A 22,624-nucleotide genomic window follows, 5' to 3' on the forward strand; every position below is an offset into this window, starting at 1 on the left:
AAATTATCTAAGTCTATCAAAAATAAAAATATCTTTGTATATTAAATCAATCAAAGATAGATCCAACTTTCAGATTTATATATAATTTAATATAAAATTTAAGGTTTTTTTGTCATTACTATCTCTTAGGCATAGCACGTCAAAATTAAATCTTCATCCACCTTCTATGTTTGAACTTATTACATAAGCTTCACCACTCCTCAAGAATCCAATATGTCTAGAATTAATTTGAGTTAACCTTCGATTTACCTTACAATCATTTAGACAACTTTCAAACCAACTTTTCTTTGCAAAGAAATTAACATCAAAATCAGCAAAGTTATCATGTCCTTTATCCATATAGGTTTAGCATTCCAATATCATCAAATATACCTAACATAATATATCAATACATCCCACTTCATTCTAGGGTCAACACTTCTCGTACTCAGGTTAACCTTGCTAATTAAAATCTAAGACATAACTCATCAATTCTATTATAGACATCATATGCCACTTATACATAAATTTCATCATAATACCTATTGATTGAAATCAAATTATTGAATCCTTTCTTTTATATCTATCATGTTCCTCATGATCTTAGCCTCAAGTTCAAATATCATTAAAGTCACAATCCCGAATAATAATAATCTTGAGTTCAAATACCACTTAAGTCATATTCTCTAGTGATCATAACCTAAACTTTATATATTCTATCACGTCCTTAATGATCATAATCTTAAGCTCTGATATTATCCATTATACTCCACTCGGTCACATCCTATTGATCATACATAAAGTTTTGATATCACTTTATAATCTCAATGATCTTAAACCTAAGCTCTGATATTATTCTATCATATCCTAATCATTTATATCATTTATATTATAATCCCAATGATTATAACCTAAGCTCTGATACCATAAAATATCATGCCCCAAATCCGGGACATAACACGACCATGCTATCGGGGATGGAGCCCACGATAACACGAAGCCAATCCATCATAATCATCTAAAATTCATCAAATAAAAAGATTCAATTCCATTATTCATCAAATAATCGAACCAATATTGGTTCAGAGGATCTAAATCCAAAAGCAAGTACCAATCCGAATCTCAATATTATAAATAACTACAAATTCGTGATTATAAAATAACTAAACTTCTGCTATCAAATTTTCAAGCTTGCTATGCAGATCTTCAAGCCTGGATTCCTTTTGCCGATCCTAACCTTATTCTCTGTTCAAACAAAAAGAAAATAAAAAAATATGAGCTACACTAGCCCAGTAAGTAGAACTTGCACTTTCTTATCGGATCAAGCATAATTTGTCATGATAATAAATATTTAGAAAATAACAGATAATACAAAATAAAGTATTTCATAGAACATATAACAAAATAAGTTATAAACTTATCATGCATGCATAAATCATGTATATTTCACAATCATGAATCGTAAATCATTTTCATCATGTATTCATGTCATTTTCAAAACATTGCTCACAGATATTCATGCTAAGGTCACTATTATATCCATGACAGGGCCATATTTCTTAATCGACAGAGTTCTTAATTCATGTGCCAACTTTATACCCGCTGGCAGGGCCATGTTTCATGTGGATGCTAGCTCCGGATGTCGACCTTCCCGAAGGGATTCATTCATAGCCATCTGAGAGCCTTTGAAATCATTATATCTTTTTCTTAAAGCATATATATATAGATGGAAAAATAATAAAATTCATACTTCATTATCATGCTATTTTCATAAGACATATTCATGAAATCAATGCTCATAATAAAATATGCTTTTTCATATCACATATGCCGATCCTTATTTTATGAAAAATTATGATTTCATCAATAGCAATTCTTTGCATAAAAATATGATCATTTAAAAATAAATAAGGAGCATAAGATCTACTTACCTCATTCATCTTAGATCTTCAGGCTTCGTTAAAAGAATCAGCTAATCCTATTTAAAATATCAAATCATCGTCAATTTTTATTTCATGAATATAATAAGATTAAATATAAGAAAAGAGGACTGTTGACCGGATGTGTCGGACCATCCAGATACCAGGATAATTAGGATCTCTGATTGAGGGTCAGATTCAAGTGACTTGATCAAAAATTGTGAAGCACAGATTAGATCAAGATCAATCAATAGAGTTCATTAATAATGAATTTGAAAGATACTTGATATGATCAAATGAGGTTGACATATAGCATGGATATCAAAGCAACTTTGGATCATTTGTTAGAGTCAATATGAACTCCTAAAAGATGAAGGCATGACTTGGTACAGGATTCATAGACCTTCTTAGCGAGAGAAAGTCAATCATGAGAGAGAAATAGAGAGAGAAATGGAGAGAGAATCTTCGTATCCTTCAAAAGTGGCAATCATGATTGAGATCATTAGAGGTTATATCAGGGTGACTTAATATGGATTAACCATGATTGATGTTATCAATTTCGAAGAAAGATCGGATCGGATCCGATCTACTGCATGAATTTGAAGCAGTCTCAGATTATCATATTTTCATCTCAAGTTTATCCTAGAGTCTGTGATACAATCAGAGAGGAGAATAACCCTAGAGAGATAAAATCCATAAAAAGAGATAAAAGGTCTAGAGAGAGAAAATAGGAAGAAAATCTAGAGAGAGAAAATGTAGAGAGAAGGTAGAGAGAGGGAGAGAAAGACTTAAGAGAGAGAGATGAGAGAAACTTTCTCTCACATATATTTTTATTATTATTATTATTTTTTCTTCTTCTTTTTCTTTTCTTTTTTTTTCTTTTTCTTTTCTTTTCCTTCTTCTTCTCTTTCTTTTCTTCTTCCCGGGCTTCCTTTGGGCTGAAACAGGGGATCTCACAATCCCTGTTGGCTGGCCGACCGGCGGTGCAACGGCATGGGGCGCCGTCGGCAGGAGGAGGGGCGACCCAACGGCAAGAGGAGGACTAAGCTGGTGGCCGGCGGTGACCACCGGCACCCAAACATTCAAAAGGGACCGAATCCCTTTCTCAAAGAAATCCGGCGACTCCAGTCGCCGGCGATCATGCATACGGGCACGGAGAGAAAGGAGGAGAAGAGAGGAAGAGGAGGAGGCTCACCTTCGATGCTGGCGAGGCTTTTCCGGTGAGCAAAATGGACGGCACAAGGATGGGCTCCGCGGTGGTTTTTCGACGATTGCCGCCGACTGGGTCTCGAATCTTCGGTGAGAGGGAGAGAGGAGGATTCTCCTCCTTAAATAGAGCTGGAGGGGGGCTCTTTCTGACTCCGATTGGGAGCTGGTGAGAGGAGGAAGAAGACTCCCTTCGGGAGTCTTCTCCTTTGTTTTCTTTTGTTTTTTTTTTTCGTTTGGGCTCTGTGGGCTGGTTTTGGGCCCAATTGGGCCGGGTTATCACAATATGTCGGTAGTCGTAGAGATCCGAATGATCTAACTCTATTATACCGATGGTCTTTAGTCGGAGATTGACTGAGTTGTCGTAGTTGTCTGTTGATGGCTGAGGATAGCCGACTGTCAGTCGGTTAATTGACTGTTAGTCAGCGCTTTATGCTTATGAGATCGATTTAGAGTCAGAATTGGGGGTCGGTTAAATTGTCCCAACAGGCTCATTCCTTAAAATTTTTATTTTACACTAACTTTATAAGACTTGCAGTTTTGGATAATTCTTATGTATAGACCAGATTACTGCCTACATATTACCATGATTTTATCCCATCATCTATGGCAGTACAGAGGAAGTCACTTGAGATCTTAATTGTAGCCTCATCTTAAACACCAGAATAGAAGATTGATTGGATGGTTCTAATCACTGGAATTTGTAATGGACTTTCGCTGCAGAATAGATCTAAACTATGCAAATTTTATGCAGTGTAAATGGTCCATTCTCGAGTCAAAGTAATGATAGTCCATTCTCAAGTCAAGTAAACGATAGTCTATTCTCAAGTCAGGTAAATTTATAATCCATTTATCAAATCAAGTAAACGGTAATCCATTCTTAAGTAAATGGTAGTCCATTCTTAGGTCAAGTAGACGATAATCCATTCTCAAGCCAAAGAAAATGGTGATTCATTCTCAAGTCAAGCCATCAGCCATTAGCTGTTTCTTGTGGTAGTCATTCGGCTACTAATTTCACAAGTCAAGTAACCACGCATGGAAATATCTCATATGAGTAGTCATACGAAAATCCATGCGATATAGCAGAATGCAATTTGAAATGGAATTTCATTTATATTCTATTAATTAAATTTTCTCAAGTAAACAATGGGACATGAACTTTGTCCTGAGATACACAACAAAAAGTATTTGCGCATATGTTGGGGTGAGGGATCAAGGTATGGGTACGCAAGATTTTTAAGTGAAATGAAGCTTGCAAGGGAAATCTCTCTCTGTATATGCTAGTTTATGTTTATGATTCCATATTACCACTTAAATGCCAGCATAAATTTTTAAAAAGGAGTGTTTGGTACTTCAGTTTATTCAACTTTAAACAATATGAAGGTGTCATGTTGCTTACCAGTAAAATATCTTGGTTATTCCTACGGGAGAGTTGAGAGATACAATAAAATGTAACTTTGTCAAACGTTTGAAAGATAAATTTGGTCCTGTGACTGCGGAGGACCTACTTGGTTGCGTATTCTAGAGTTGTCCAAAGACACAACAGTGGGGGAAGATAAAGGACCCGTCTTGGGCTTTGGGCCTGGCCTGAAGGGCTTTGTGTCAGAATTGGGTCGAGCCCAAGCAATCCACAGCCGAGTGAACTTTTTTAAGGAATTAAGGATTGAGGAATACCGTTCAAGGCAGATGGATACTGGTCTCCCTTCTCTAGAGTTGCTGATATGTTTGTTTTTTTTTCCATACATGTGTGGGTCTTGTTTGTAACCATTGGAGTAACCTTTTACCATTCAGAAACTCTTGCAGGAGGAGATGTAATTGTCAAGGTCAGCATTAATATGCGTTTCCAGATCCAAGGCTAATATTGCTGGAGATCAAAATTTTTATGGTATGACGATTTTCCTGACCGACTTATAGCATTGTTTACAATGTTCCAACAATAATTGGATGCCTAACATCTCTAGTAAGTTTATACTTGCTTAAATGATCTAGATGTCGGGCAACTATTCAGTTCTATTGTCAAATTAATCAAAATACTGATGAACCAGCTGAAGGATAAGGCGGTACCTTTTTTTTTGGTAGAATAGGATAAGGAGGTGCTTGCACGTTTTTAGCAAACTATGGATTGTTCATTTTAACAAATTGAGACATGAGTTTGGTTTACAATTTTTTCATTCAAAAAAAAAAAAAGAAAAGAAAATTTGAGTTTGGTTTACAATGTAATGGCTGATTACTTTCAGCAAGAATACATAATATATTAACAATTGCAGACTGTACAACTTATTTTATATAAATTTCAGAATTATAATTTTATTGAAAATTAGTATTTTTATGCTTATGTTATAATTATATTATCTCAAATAGTGGTTGCAATAAAACACGTGCAACATAGGTGCCTACCTACTATTGCACATAAATATTTCGGTGAGAGATGATTGACATCAGCATACCTGTTTAATCAAAGTATTTTAGGTTTAGCTATTATTTTTCTCAAGGGTTTTGCTCACATAAATCCTAAGATATCAGTTGTCCTAATAATCAAGTGATAGCAATCAAGAATGACTAGGATTTTATTTATACCTCATCTTGACAATCCAACTGATGGTCAAAGCAAGTACCAAATGGATCAGACTTTCATGGGAACATAATAGATAAGTATCACATGACCTTTGTTGGACAGGGCAAATTTCAGCTGTTTAATTAATGCTAAGTGAGAAGTTGGAGACTGAAAAGGCAAGATACAATAATGACATAGATAGATCAAAGAATTAAAACCTGATTGTGATTAATTGTTATGCAATAGTACAAACCAAGAACATAGCTGATTTTGACATCTTACAAATAGTCGTAATCTGAAAATTTTAGTATATAATTCTTTAAAATTTTTAAGCTAATGCAGTACCAATAAAAATTCCAGTCCCTCGTACAAATGCACATTTGCAGGGCTCCTGGTCAATTTGCATTGGTGTTTTCTTTCGCAAATGTGCTATATCTGGTTGCTGATATTTGGAAAATTTTATTCTTCTCCTCGGATGACCTCTGGTGTCAATCTGAACTCGCTTGAACCTCCACAAACAGTATAGTAATTTAGAGATATTTAGAATGGGCTATGGGACATCAGAATAATAAAATTTATCCTTGTTCTTCCTAACTTCAGAGAGTCATATTTACCGGCCCTCTGTTGCTACACTTGCAGCTGCTCTTGAGATGAGTCAATCGAATTCCTTGGAACACCAAACCGAGAATTCTGAGATTCTTGAGGGCTTCTGTTTTGTTTTTTTCCTCATTTCTGAGAATGGAATCCTTTGTTATCACCAATGACAAGTGTTGCGGCTAATCCCCTCGTCGTCTGGTCGCCGGGAATGAGCACCTGCAAGAGAAGTCCACACTGACCGGAGATGCTTCCGGCGGGGGCCCTCCGACGGTCAAGTCAGAGAAAAGACTAGGCAATAGTAGAAAAGAATCAGGGGGACTCAGTGGGAGAGAGAGAAGAGAGAGAGAGAGTCCAGGGGCTTCGAAAGAACCTCCTCGCAGCATTGTTGCCTTTCCCGTTTTATAGTAGAGCGCGGCGTAGTGCCGCCATTAATGGCGCAGACAACTGGGGGAGTTGTCAAATCGCCGGAGGCTGACAGAGTCGCCGCAGTCTGTCAAGTCGCCGTGGGCTATCAAATCGCTGGGATTAATCTATGTCCTTGGTAGGACAATGCCCTAGGGCAGCTATGCCGCACGCCTGTGTCAGGACAGCAGCCCACAGCAGTCGTACGGCATTTGGGAGAGCCGACCGACCATACATCGGCATTTAGTTGCAGGACGTCGGGTGAAGACCCGGGGACAGCGTCGGCTGGTCTGGCGCATTGCGGGAGTCGGACATCGGACTCTGCCGTTCGGCTAGTCGGAAATGGAACGGGTCTGCCTGACCGACATACCTTCGGTCGGACGGTGTCGGCAGTCGTCGGTCGGTGCAGTCGGTAGAGTCGGACGCCGGTCGGGCAGGCCCAAGGGTGAGTCAGCATGAAAGGGGTGAATCGGTATGTCCCAACAACAAGTACACATAGGCAGCATAAATTATTGATAGTCCATAATCTAATGCTTGCACTCATGCTGCGCTTTGATGCCTCCTTAGCAGCCTAGAAGAAGGCTGTAAGTTCTCTATAGGATCATTCAATTATACATGGTGTCAAATATTCTAGCTCGGTAGTCCATGGTCTATTGGCACACAACCCCAAGTTCAGGCTTGCCATGGCATCTGGGAAATCGTACTTCTTGTAATTTCTTTTTGACGTTGTGAATGTCTAACCACACCACATTTCTGGAATTAGGCCTCGTGAGTTTGTTGCTGGGATACTAATTCTCTGAAGTTCTTAAAGATGATGACACAGTAGTGTCTCTTTAGCTATTAATTAATACGGTTTATGGCAACTTGACAACAACCAAAATGACTTTTAATCGAGGAAGAATAACTAAAAGCAAAGAACAAAAATTACACTTTGAAGTGAGAGTTGATGGAATGGACTTCATATCATTGGCATCATGGACCGGGCTTCTCTTGTAGGCACTCTTCTGGTTCTAGTTTTCCTGATTCATCTTTTGGGTCTAGTTCATAATTGCTACAGTGCCACAGCTCTTGAAGAATTCATGCTCGAGCATGTCTTATCAAGTTCATAGTGAGGTGAGGAGCTCATTACATTGGAGGTGGCCAAGACATCAATGCTAGCTAAATGATCACTGCTTTAGAAGTATTTTAGTATGTTTGTCTTTATGTACAATTAAAATATTTGACCCTCCAATGCAATGTAGTGGTCGAACAATTGGAGCAGTAGGGCGTACAAGTGGCATGGCGGTCCAAGTTTTAAGGCAGTTGCTTTTGTTGAGATCTCCATCTTTGATAAAAAATTGTGGATGATGAAAAAATAAAATGTTGTTACTAAAAGCCCTGAAGCTTTCATAGAAAAGCCAAACAAGTTAATCAGTTCACTCTCCATCAATGGAAAGGGCCATGTTAACTTGACAAGTAGAGTCTAAACAGGATGTATCTCTAGAGCTTGGTATTTTATTCATAAATGTTAATCTACGTGCTTTTACGTGGCAACCATGGTTTGTTATTTTTCCTTGTATATGATTGTAAACATATGCAGACACAACACCAGCAAAGTAAAAAAAGAAAAAGGGCAGAGCTGGAGATATGTCTTGGTATTTGGTGGGCTTTATGCTGGCAAATCTGTGATTTTTGTTTTCTCGGGAAAATCCATCCATATTAGAATAGGAGCTCCAGAGGAACAGTATCAATGCATTGGTACAAATCTAAATGCAAGGAATATCTAAACAAATCAAGAGAGAGAAGAGAAAACATTAGGAATGGCCCATGGGCATGAGAAGATATTCACTGCAATGGTGATACCATGTCAAAGTTGTCACAACCCAATCAAAAACCAAAAATCGATGGTTAGTGTGGGGCATCATTCACAGAAATTGATGAAATATACAGTACTCGATGAAATGCAGGCACTCTTATTGGGTTGTAACAAGTTTAATGTGATATCACCGTTGCAATGAATATTTTCTCCATGGGCACCAACAATAAAATGTCAAAACAACCCGAAAGGCAAAGCAAGTTTCTGATTATTGTAATGCTCGAGTACCTGATTGTGTGCATGCACGGGTAATCCTTTGGAAAGTAGCTGCAATGACATCCCTCTATTCAAAAATGGATAACAACCAATTTAAACTAAAAAATGGTGTATAAATATCAATTGCAATATGATCTCCATGGATGCTTTTTTTTCCCCAAAAAAACATTCATTCTTGGCCAAATCCCAGGCTGATTTTCATTAAGATGGGCTTCTAGTTAGCAAAGCTCATTGTCAACTACACAGGGATGGAATCAGATGTTTTGTCAATCAAGTAGAACGAATCAATCCTTATATATTTCTTCATGAGGGCATAGATAAACCCCTGGAGCCCCAAAACAGAACCTGGTACAGAGCTAGCATCTGTTGTTGCAGACTCATCAGTTTCTCTTCTTCAGCACTTGTTTGAAATGGACTTTTAGAAGGGCTATCACTAAAGCACAATGGCATTGGCCATCCATGAAGATCATGATTGTGACTCTGGAGGGAGGGATCACAGAATTTTTGCAATTGTTTTCCCTAACAAATATGTATGAACATGATGCTTGTCAACTATGGTAATAGATCATGCAAAAGGGCAACCATTTATATTCTTTAAGTTGCATCTCTTGAATCATGACAAAGTATTTCACATGATTGAACATCTTCACATCTATAGATCAAGAGTAGTGATAAAATACATTAAAATATTGGTTCTCTTAAAACACATGCTGCTATTTCAAGGGTCTAAACTCTTAACCTTAAGTGCATTACGGGTCTCAAAAATTTTTGTCTTCGTCATCAATTGCAGCTATGCCTAAGGCATGTAGAAATAATATCAATGAAAACTCTTGTATTTTAAAATAAAAAACAAATTTGCAAGTAACTTATCTCTCTACATTTGAGAAGGGATTTTCTTCCATTGATAAAGAGTCCAAATGGAATGTATCTTTCGAATTTGATAACTTGTCTATAAATTTGTATATGCCTATACTCAACATCATAATCAAAGCTGCTAGCAATAAGCATACTTGCATTTATACACAGGTGAGCAGACACACACACACACGTCCCACCAAATTAAAAAAAAAACAGAAAGATGCGTGCATACGTTTCTGATAGATACATGTTTGAACAAGATGAACACTTAGAACCTGACATTAAATCCTTCTGTAAAGCTAGCATAAAGGCATGTCATTTCAGAATTATCTCGTCTCTGTTTGCAAGCACCTCTTCTTGAGCTATTGTGTGAAATGGACTTTTAAAGATGGATGAGATATTCTTATCCTTGGCTGTTGTTTGTCAAGATGGGTAAGATGGACTTCAATTTGGCAAATCTGATTGCTAATTGCACATAGATGTAATCATATGTCATGTCAATCAAATGGAAGTAAGCATTCCTCATAGCTCGTTTGATCATGAGCACATAGATGAAGCCTAAGGGCCCCACAACAAAACCCAGTGCAGAAATAGCATAAAGCCATATCATTTCGGACTCATCGCCATTTTCAGGTTCCTCCTCTTGAGCTCTTGTTTTAGAATAGGCATCTTTAAAGCACCATGGCAATGGCCATCCACTGAGTTCAGGATTGCGATTATAAATGGAGGGATCACAATGTGTCTATAATTGGTTTCCCCATGGATTTTTTTCTGATAAGTTGTTGTTGGACAAGTTCAAGTGATTTAAAGAATACATGAAGGCCATGGTTAATGGAATCATGCCCGAGAGGCTACGTACTGATAGATCAAGTGATTCTAACTGCCTCAACTCACCAATATTTATTAGGATATTTCCCATGAAGTGATTATTAGAAAAATTCAAGGAACGCAGTCCATGAAGGTTTACTAGTTCTATTGGGATTGTCTTAAGAAGATTGTTGTCTGAGAGCTCTATACTCATTACGAGTGTAAGCACGCTAGTGTACTCCATTTCTCTTCCCTTTATGGTCATCAATAAGCCCTCTGTATGATAGTAAGCATCAAAGCTTGAAAGCATTGATTTTTCTGTATTCTGGAACCTCTTCATTGTGCTGAAGTTTCCAAATGATGGAGGCAAAGCACCTGAAAAATTATTGCAGGCAAGGTCCAAAACTTGAAGAGAAGCAAGACGTGATAGCTGCACTGGCATACTGCCGTTAAAGAAATTTGACCTCAAAGAAAGAACTCTAAGTGATCTTAGGCTTTCTCCAATCCATATTGGTGGGTTGCTTGAGAATTTGTTTTCACTAAGATCAAAAATAACCAACTGTTTACAATATTTCAGCAATGTAGGTAGTTTTCCAGAGAGCCTGTGTCACGCCCCGAACCCAACATCCGGATCGGATACGTGATGGCCGCACACTCCTTAGAGCAAGCCCTAAAGAATATGCAAGGCCAAAATAAATCATTACAATATTAACATCCATAACAATTAATTCCAACAATAATTCATAAAACCTTGCATAATTACAAATTAATTTTCTTCAATCCTCTGATCAGGTACTATGACACTCTATCTATCCATCTGCTCACCCATAAATCTAAGCCATAGCCAATCATGAACGTCCTGTAACTCTGAGAAGAAAAAAAAATGAAGGGTGTGAGCTTACAGCCCAGTAAGAATCCCCATATCACACTGATATAGTAATATAGTCTGAAAATAAGGATAAGCAATAAAATATAAAATCTCATATTCAATGTCCAGAATAATGCAAATATCCATAAATCTTCTGTCTTGCTAAAATAGATGCATCATCATATGTTAACAGGTGAAATACTTTTATTCAACAATTATTTCATGTCTTATCTTTCATTTCTCTTTTCATAATCACATGATTTTTTTAACATTTTTTTTCTGTCTCTGGACTATCCAATTCTATACCTCAGTCATCATCCGGATCGAATCCACTTAAAAAGTCTTTCAAGACTGTCCCAGGATGAGCTCCTGGCCGACTGTCCCACGTACGAAAGCCCGTGAGAGGCTGTCCCAAGCATAAGCTCCTGGTGGGCTGTCCCAGGCATGAGCTCCTGGTCGGCTGATCTATCTGTAAGCTAGTGGGGGCTGTCCCAGGCATAAGCTCCTGGCGGGCTGTTCCACATGACAAGGCTTAGTCCATACCATATATCTCTTTCTTTTTATTTAATCATTATGTGTTGATTTCATCAAATCAATTCCAACTTGCATTATGATCAATTCAGACATATCATATCCATATAATCATGCCATCAATCTCTGATACATATATATTGACATAACATACTCATGCTCAAAATCAAATAACAGTATCTCAGGTATAATAAATTCATCGATCTCAAATCCGACGATGCAAAACCAACGATGCAAGACCAACAGTAAAATAGCATATATATAATAGTGATTATGTACAGAGATTCTTACCTTTATCGATGACTGATCCAAGCATAGAAATCAATGTTCTTCTTTGATTTATGAATTTCTTTAACAAAATATTCCACTCGATATCATTTGCAGACAATCATCTCTTCGTAACCCTGATCAAATATAAAGATCATATATGAAAAAAATTACCAATAATCGATCCTAATAAACAGATCGAGGACCTCTCTTAGGATTAACCAAAATTAGGACTTGTCTATGTATCTGGATCCTCCACTGATCCATAAGACTTCTAGAGAGAGAAAATTCATGAAGAAAAAAAAATTCTAGAGAGAGAAAGTAGAGAGAGAAAGTGGAGAGAGAAACCTTCGTATCCTTCCGATGAGGCACTCATGATCGAGATCATCAGAGGTCCTATCAGGGTGACTCAATATGAATCAAGTGTTACAAATTTCGAATAGGATCGAACGGGATCAGATCTACCGCACGAATTTCGGAGCAACCTCAGATCATCTTATTTTCATCTCAATTTTATCCTAGGGTCCGTGATGAAATCAGAGAGAGAGGAAGACTCTAGAGAGATAAAATCCATAAAAAAAAATATCTAGAGAGACAAAATAGGAGAGAATCTAGAGAGAGAAATTGGAGAGAGAAATTGGAGAGAGGAGAGAGAGAAAATTTTTCTCTCTTCTTCTTCTTTTTATTTTATTTTATTTTATTTTTATTTTTATTTTTCACTTTCTCTTTTTCCTTTTTTTTTCTTTTCTTTTTCTTTTTCATTTTTCTTTTCTTTTTCTTTTTCCTTTTTCTTTTCTTTTCTTTTCTTCTTCTTCTTCTTTCTTCTTCTTTTCTTTTTCCGTGGGTTCATTTGGGCCGAAACAGGGGACCGTGAGGTCCCCTCGTTGGTTGGCCGACCGGCAGCGCAGCCGGCACGGGGATGGTCGGCGGTCGAAGGAGAGGTGGTCCGGCAGCAAGAGGCGGCCAAACCGGTGGTCGGCGGTGACCACCGGCGACAGAAAAGCGGCAAAAAGGAAAATTCTTTCGCAACAAAATCCGGCGACTCCGGTCGTCGGCGAGCATGCACATCGGCATGGGAAGGAAGGGGAAGGAGAGAGGAAGATGAGGGTCCAGTCTCGGGGATGGGACGTCGCAACCGACGGTGCCGGTGGCCGAAAAAGAGAGGAATATGGCCCGGCCGAACAGAGCAAAATAGGGGTCATCTTGTTCATGGATTTTTCGGCGATCCCGAAGGCTGGCGAGAGTGCACGAAGCCATGGAAAGGATGGGAAGGAAGAGAGGAAAGAGGAGAAAGGCTTACCTCCGACTCCGGTGAGGTCTCCGGCGAGTATTTGAGATGAACATGATGATGACATCCGCGGCTTCAACGAAATATTTCGAAAAATAAAAGGAGAAATCCGATGCTCGTTGTGGCCAACCTTAGAGGAAAGGAGAGGGGGTTTTTATAGGGTGGAGGGGAGGTCGAATCCCGCTCAGATTCAGCTTCTCTTCCGATGTATTTGAGTGGAAGAAGACTCCCAGCGGGACTCTTCTTCGCTGTCTCTCCTATTTTTTTTTTAAAATCTGGGTTATTACATTCTCCCCTCCTTAAAATAATTTCGTCCTCGAAATTAAGTTATGTCATTCGAGATACCTATTTTCAAAGTATACATTCTTCATGTCATTCACAAACTTACGATAATGTCATATATATATTATTTATTTCTCATGATCTTGTTATAACAAAAATTATTTGAAATTTCAAACTCATCCCTTCTTATTGATTTCTCAACTTTTTGAAGAACTGTAACATTTTGGACTTGTATTAATATACCACCATTATTTGTCTAATACATTTCACTCAAAAATTCATAATTATCTCAAACTATCTATGATAGAAAAATAAATAAAGGTCAAACATCGAGCACTCTTCACAATCATCGATTTCTTTCTTCTCTTGACCTTCCAATAAATTTTATATATAGACTCTCATCTTAAGAAAAATCTCAATCTTCTATATCAGTTCAAGTAACAATATTAAATTTTTAAAAAAATATGAGATCTATGTCAGGACATTCTAAGTTTGAACTGATAACAGAACTATCAAGCTGTTAATAAACTTGAGATATCTAGGATTTCTTGGCATTATCTACAATGAAGCAACCTACTAACAAAAATTATCCGACTATGATCAGATTAAAAATTATTCTTTATTTACAACTAATGTATTCTATAATATCTTCAGAATCAAAGAATTAATATTTCTAATCAATTTAACCCACCATACTTTTGCTGCGCACTCTGATCTTAATTTATCAAATTATATAATTGTATCAAAGATAAAAATATCCTTATATGTTAGATCGATCCAGGATAGATCCAACCTTCAAATTTCATATAAGACTTAGGACAAAATTTTAAGTTTCTTCATCTTTACTACCTTTGGGCATAGCATATAAAAATTAAATCTTGATCTACTTCCTATATTTGAAATCATTGTATAAGTTTCATCACTTTTCAAGAATCCAACATGTCTAGAATTAATTGGAGTTAATCTTAGATTTACTTTACAATCATTTAGATAATTTCTAAATCAATCTTCTTTTTTAAAAGAATTAATTCTAACTTGACAACTAAAAGAACTCAAGCCAACATCCTTAAGTAGAATCAACTTGATTATTTCTTATAGAGCTCTCTTTATCACAACCCTTAATATTAATCGATAAATCCATACAAAATCTTATCCCTTGTATAAGTTATTCAAAATTTAACACTAGCAAGATGTCTTAGTTTAATTTAAAAAAAAAATCCAAACTTTGACTTGAATAATTAATACACTTCACCATCTTCAACAATCACAAGAAAAATTAAAAAAAATTCTAATCCAAAGATAGTAATATGAATTATTAAAGATTTCATCATAACCTGTATATCATACTCTGACAAAATAAATTTTCTTCTTTAATTTAACAATAATATCAAAATACTTTTGATCCACTTAGAAAAGTAAACTTTTGACTTGAAATTCAATACAACTTGAAAGATCAAGAAATCATATTCAGAATATGATATTTTGAGTAACCAAAGATTTCACCAAAATGTGTATCTCATATTCTCATAATAAAATTCAAGTATATTTTTCATCTAAGATTGAATTTCATATATGATCCTCTTATAGGTTCAATGCTCAAAAATATTTCTCTCTTATATGATGAAATTTCTTCTTAGACCATACCCTAATTAATTTTCTTTTGATAAGTCTAAAAATTTATAATGCTCCAATAATTAACATCAAAATCAGAAAAGTTATCATAATTTCCTTCCATATAAGTTTAGCATTCCAAAATCATCGAGTATACTCAACATTACATATCAATACCTCCCACTTCATTCTAAGGTCAACTCTTCTTATATTCAGGCCACCCTACTAATTGAAATCCAAGATATAACTCGTCAATTTTATTATAAATAACATATGCCACTTATGCATAAATTTCATCTTAATATCTATTAATTCGAAATCTAAATATTGAATCTTCTCTTTTATATCTATCATGTTCCTCATGATCATAACCTAAGTTCAGATATCACTAGAATTACAATTCTGAATAATTATAACCTTAAACTCAAATATCACTTAAATCATATTTTCTAGTGATCATAACCTAAACTCTAATATTATTCTATCATACCTTTAATGATCAAAATCTTAAACTCCGATATTATCAATCATACTCTAGTGATTATAATCTCAAAATTTTGATATCACTTATATGACAATCCCTAGTGACCTTAAACTTGAGCTATAATAATGTTCTGTCATATCCTAATCACTTGTATTATTGTCTTCGAATAAACGTAACCTAAGCTCTAAGCTCAAATGCCACTCTGTCACATCCTACTGATCTTACATAAAGTTTTAATATCTCTTTATAATCTCTGGTGATCTCAACCTAAGCTCTGATACCATTCTGTCACGCCCCAAACCCAACATCCGGGTCGGATACGTGATGGCCGCACACTCCTTAGAGCAAGCCCTAAAGAATATGCAAGGCCAAAATAAATCATTACAATATTAACATCCATAACAATTAATTCCAACAATAATTCATAAAACCTTGCATAATTACAAATTAATTTTTTTTAATCCTCTAATCAGGTACTATGACACTCTATCTATCCATCTGCTCACCCATAAATCTAAGCCATAGCCAATCATGAACGTCCTGTAACTCTGAGAAGAAAAAAAAAATGAAGGGTGTGAGCTTACAGCCCAGTAAGAATTTCCATATCACATTGATATAGTAATATAGTCTGAAAATAAGGATAAGCAATAAAATATAAAATCTCATGTTCAATGTTCAGAATAATGCAAATATCCATAAATCTTCTGTCTTGCTAAAATAGATGCATCATCATATGTTAACAGGTGAAATACTTTTATTCAACAATTATTTCATGTCTTATCTTTCATTTCTCTTTTCATAATCACATGATTTTTTTAACATTTTCTTTCTATCTCTGGACTATCCAATTCTATACCTCAGTCATCATCCGGATCGAATCCACTTAAAAAATCTTTCAAGACTGTCCCAGGATGAGCTCCTGGCCGGCTGTCCCACGTACGAAAGCCCGTGAGATGCTGTCCCAGGCATAAGCTCCTAGAGGGCTGTCCCAAGCATGAGCTCCTGGCCGGCTGATCCACCTGTAAGCCAGTGGGGGCTGTCCCAGGCATAAGCTCCTGGTGGGCTGTTCCACATGACAAGGCTTAGTCCATACCATATATCTCTTTCTTTTCATTTAATCATTATGTGTTGATTTCATCAAATCAATTCCAACTTGCATTATGATCAATTCAGACATATCATATCCATATAATCATGCCATTAATCTCTGATACATATATATTGACATAACATACTCATGCTCAAAATCAAATAACAGTATCTCAGGTATAATAAATTTATTGATCTCAAATCCGACGATGCAAAACCAACGATGCAAGACCAACAGTAAAATAGCATATATATAATAGTGATCATGTACAGGGATTCTTACCTTTACCGGTGACTGATCCAAGCATAGAAATCAATGTTCTTCTTTGATTTATGAATTTTTTTAACAAAATATTTCACTCGATATCATTTGCAGACAATCATCTCTTCGTAACCCTGATCAAATATAAAGATCATATATGGAGAAAATTACCAATAATCGATCATAATAACACAGATCGAGGACCTCTCTTAGGATTAACCAAAATTAGGACTTGTCTATGTATCTGGATCCTCCACTGATCCATAAGACTTCTAGAGAGAGAAAATTCATGAAGAGAGAGAAAATTCTAGAGAGAGAAACTTTCGTATCGTTTAGATGAGGCACTCATGATCAAGATCATCAGAGGTCCTATCAGGGTGACTCAATATGAATCAAGTGTTACAAATTTTGAATAGGATCGAACTGGGATCAGATCTACCACACGAATTTTGGAGCAACCTCAGATCATCTTATTTTCATCTCAATTTTATCCTAGGGTCCGTGATGAAATCAGAGAGAGAGGAAAACTCTAGAGAGACAAAATCCATAAAAAGAGAAAAAGTTTAGAGAGAGAAAATAGGGAGAGAATCTAGAGAGAGAAACTGGAGAGAGAAGGTAGAGAGAGGAGAGAGAAAAAATTTTTCTCTTCTTCTTTTTCTTATTTTATTTTATTTTATTTTTATTTTTATTTTTCTCTTTCTCTTTTTCTTTTTTTTTCTTTTCTTTTTCTTTTTCCATTTTCTTTTCTTTTTCTTTTTCCTTTTTCTTTTCTTTTCTTTTCTTCTTCTTCTTTCTTCTTCTTTTCTTTTCCCGTGGGTTCATTTGGGCCGAAACAGGGGACCGTGAGGTCCCCTCATTGGTTGGCCGGTCGGCGGCGCAGCCAGCACGGGGATGGTCGGCGGTCGAAGGAGAGGTGGTCCGACGGCAAGAGGCGGTCAAACCGGTGGTCTGCGGTGACCACCGGCGACAGAAAAGCGGCAAAAAGAAAAATTCTTTCGCAACAAAATCCGACAACTCCGATCGCCGGTGAGCGTGCACATCGGCACGGGAAGGAAGGGGAAGGAGAGAGGAAGATATGGGTCCGGTCTCGGGGATGGGACGCCGCAACCGGCGGTGCTGGTGGCCGAAAAAGAGAGGAATATGGCCCGGCCGAACAGAGCAAAACAGGGGTCATCTTGTTCATGGATTTTTCGGCGATCCCGAAGGCCGGCAAGAGTGCACGAAGCCATGGAAAGGATGGGAAGGAAGAGAGGAAAGAGGAGAAGGGCTTACCTCCGACTCCGGTGAGGTCTCCGGCGAGTATTTGAGATGAACACGATGATGACATCCGCGGCTTCAACGAAATATTTCGAAAAAAATAAAAGGAGAAATCCGGTGCTCGTCATGGCCAACCTTAGAGGAAAGGAGAGGGGGTTTTTATAGGGTGGTGGGGAGGTCGAATCCCGCTCAGATTCAGCTTCTATTCCGATGTATTTGAGCAGAAGAAGACTCCCAGCGGGACTCTTCTTTGCTGCCTCCCCTGTTTTTTTTTTTTTTTTAAATCTGGGTTATTACAGCCTGTTATTTCTCAGATGCAGTGATTGGAGGTTAGTGGGGCATGCAATTGAGCTGGAAGAATGCTTTAACTTGCTGTCCTCTTGGGAATCACTCGTTCCTTCATGTAGTTTGTACCGACCATGATGAAGTTTTCCAAACAGCTCATTATTAGAAAGATCGAGAACTTTCAATGAAACCAGATTGCTAAAGAACAACTGGATGCCACCAGTCAAGTTATTGTTGGAGAGATCAAGAACTTCTAATGAAAATATATTGCAAAGGAATCGAGGAATGCTACCATTGATGTAGTTATGGGACAAAATAAAGAATTTAAGATATTTAGCTTCGGCAAAGCTCAATGGAATAGGTCCAGAAAATGCGTTATTGGATAGTATCATGGTGTATAGGTAAGAAGTATTTAATTCAGGAATTGGACCATGAATGTTGTTGGAACTCACATCAAAGGATTCATATCGCTGGCCTTCCATAGAAGTTGGTAGCTGCCCTGTCATGTTATTATGGGACACATTCAGATCATAAATATTATTTAGATCCCAAAACCAAGTAGGAAATCCATCATAAATATTGTTTTCACATAGCCATAAATCTTGTATATTTATCTGCGTTTGAAGCCAATTTGAAAATTTTGGTCCCAAATGACAAGAGCACATGTAAATTGATGAAGCATTAAAAGGAGGAATCCAATCCTGATTTATGCTGTAAGGCCCGGCCCAAGCAACGAATCCAAAGCCCAAAACAAAAAAAAAGGAAGGAAAACAGAGGAGAAGAACTCCCGAAGGGAGTCTTCTTCCTCCGTTCACCGGCTCCTAATCGGAGTCGAAAAATATGTTCCCTCCGGCTCTATTTAAGGAGGAGAACCCTCCTCTCTCCTCTCATCGAGAAATCCCGGGGCAAAATGGCGGCAATCGCCGAAAATTTCTCACGGAGACCCGTCACTGTGCCATCCAATTTCTCGTCGGAAAAGCTTCGCCGGCAACGGAGGTAAGCCTCCTCCTCTTCCTCTCTTCTCCCCCGTCCTTCCCGTGCCAATGTGCACGCTCGTCGGTGACCGGAATCGCCGGATTTTGTTGCGGAAGAATTTTCTTTTTTTGCCGTTTTGCCGTCGCCGGTGGTCACCGCCGACCACCGGTTTGGCCCTCTTCTTATCGGCGAGTCACCCCCTCCTGCCGATGGCCGCCCCACGCCGGCTGCGCCGTCGGTCGGCCACCCAACGAGGGGACCTCAAGGTCCCCTGTTTCAGCCCAAAACAAGCCCACGGGAAGAAGAAAAGAAAAAGAAGAAGAAGGAAAAGAAAAAGAAAAGAAGAAGAAGGAAAAGAAAAGAAAAAGAAAAGAAAAAGAAGAAAAAGAAAAGAAAAAGGAAAAGAAAAAAAAAAGAGAAAGAAGAAAAAATAATATAATAATAATATAATAATAATAATAATAGGATTTTCTCTCCTCTCTTCTATGAAGAAAAAGAAAAAAAAAAGAGAGAGAAAAGAAAAGAAAAGAAAATTATTAAATTAATTAATAAATAATGATATAAATAATAAAATATGAGAAAGAGAGTTTCTCTCTCTTCCCTCTCTCTCTTCAGCCTGAATTAGTATTTTCTCTCTCTAGCATTAGACTTTCTCTCTCTACTTCTCTCTCTAGAATCCTCTCTCTAGATTATTTCTCTCTCCTAAGATTTCTAGAATTTTGAGAATAATGATGATGAATTTAAATGATCCTCGTGATGGATTTTTGATCCGTGATCGTCGGACGGTGCACCGACATCCACTTTGATCAGATTAAGTATTTTTAGATTTTATTTCTCATGATCTTATTGAATTGTCCACATGATAATCTTAGCATGATTTGATCTGATCGATCGAATTTGTTGAATCATATCATTTGAGAAGTTCAAGATGAGTTTTCTCTCTCTAAAATTTTCTCTCTCTAGAATTTTCTCTCTCTAAAGTCATTTCTCTCTATCGATCGATTTCTCTCTCTTGATCGATTTATCAATGAGGAAATTCTTTCAATAGTCCTGATCTGATTCTAATAAAGAATCCTAATCCATGATTGTCAGACAGCGTACTGGCACCCACCTTAATCAAACCATGAATCTTTAAATTTGATTATCCATGATTTCGATCTAGCCATGACTTGATTTGATCATGTTGATTTCACCAATTGAGATATTGAATCAATCGTAATGTTGGATTGTGTTATCTGATCAATTCGAATTGTACCTCATAAATTCTCTCTCCTCTGATTTTTTCTCTCTACTTGATTTTATGAAATCGATGAAGAAACTCAGTCCTATCACTTCAAATCCGATTTGATCTGAGAGTCAAACTTTGGATCGTTTAGGTCCTAATTAAATTTTGATTAGATGAATTTAGATGATCGGATCCAATCTAAACCGTTGAAATATGGTGTTCGTATTCTTTCTAATTATTGAAATTGATTCTATATAGGATTGTGGATGTTTGATTCTATATAAGATGCCTTGCATGCTTATGGGAAGAGTTTTCTATGAGTATGCGGCGGTTGCCATGACCCTCGATTCAAAATCTCGGGTCGGGGGCATGACAATTTAAGTGGTATCAGAGCAGGTTTGGATGAATTATGAAACATAGAATTAGATATAGAATGGGTGTAAGTGGATAGACACCAGGGACATTATAGTGTAGATCTTTGATGATTGTAGTGGGAGAAATATTTAAAAATTTTGATTAAACGTTGTGATTATGTATGAAAGGATCACAAGAGATTATAACATATAGAATTTGAAATATGATGGATGATCTATTGATCATGATATGATCAGTTAGATTTGGATCGAAAATAATCACAAAAAGATTGACATAAAAAAATTTTATTGTGCATTATGGTTATTAATTTGATCATTAGTTATTCAAGTGAACCGTAAGTTCAAATTCGATGTGAGAATAATACTATGATATTACTTCTAGTTGAGAAGTTGACTATTATTGGAAAGATAAAGATTTGATAATAGAATGTTGTTCCAGGATGGATTAAGAATAATCTTTTATGATGCTTGATTGGAATATTTATCGAAATTGAATTTGATATGTGGATTATATATAAAGTGGTATATTAGGATGAATGCATATTTGAGGATATTGCAAAGAAACCTATTGATGAAATCGATTATGAGGTTGTAGAATATTCATCATACTGAAATCTTTAATCATCATCCATAGATCTAGAAAATAGATCTTATTATGTCTCTTAGAGACTACATGATGTGTATGAAATTTCAATTTAAAGATTTCGTATCTAAGTTGATCAAGAGATTTTCTGATATTATTGTTGAGGTTGTTAATGAAAAATTGATATCTTTAGATTAAGATAAAAGATCTGATTTATATTTATTTCAGATTAAGGGATCCATGTGAATTTACAATTTAGAAATTTTGGATTTAGAAATTGATATGGAGTTCCTTTGCTTTTGTTAACGAGGTCCCTAATTGAATCTACTATTAAATGGAGATTTGATTTTTTTGAAGCTTGTATGATTGTTATGAAAGGATATTTGATAGATATTGAAGATCCTGATGATAGAAATTTTAGAAAAAAATAATGATTTGAAATTCTTATATATTCTGATTATGTCCAAATTTGGTGGAGCATCGAAGGATTTTTTTTTCCATTAATTTGACTTATAAAGATTTTTGGTTTGAAAATTTATCGAATTGAATTGATATGAGAATTAAGATTTGATTCATATTGATTATAGTAAATCTATATGATAGTTTTAAATATGATATTGGACTCAAGGGTTAATCAAGATTTTTGTACACCAGTAAAAGTATGAATGAGAATCGAAAGTTAATCTTTGACTTCAATTGAAAATTGAAATTTTAGATCTTTTCTATTGATAAGATAAAGAAATAATTTTATCAAACTTTCTATTTTTTGGTGAATCTAAGAAAATTTTGATTGTTAGATCAGAGTGCGCAGCGGAGGCATGGTAATCTGATTTACTTTGAGTAAGTCAGG

General features: G+C 36.5%; 1 pseudogene; it reads right to left on the bottom strand.

The window, feature by feature from the left end:
* Nucleotides 1-9,874: 9,874 nt before the first annotated feature.
* The window catches only part of LOC105036272 (uncharacterized), an 18,134-nt pseudogene continuing 5,384 nt past the window's right edge, over nucleotides 9,875-22,624 (bottom strand).

The sequence above is a fragment of the Elaeis guineensis genome, chromosome 11 (assembly GCF_000442705.2).
Source record: "Elaeis guineensis isolate ETL-2024a chromosome 11, EG11, whole genome shotgun sequence".
In the NCBI taxonomy this organism is placed as follows: domain Eukaryota; kingdom Viridiplantae; phylum Streptophyta; class Magnoliopsida; order Arecales; family Arecaceae; genus Elaeis; species Elaeis guineensis.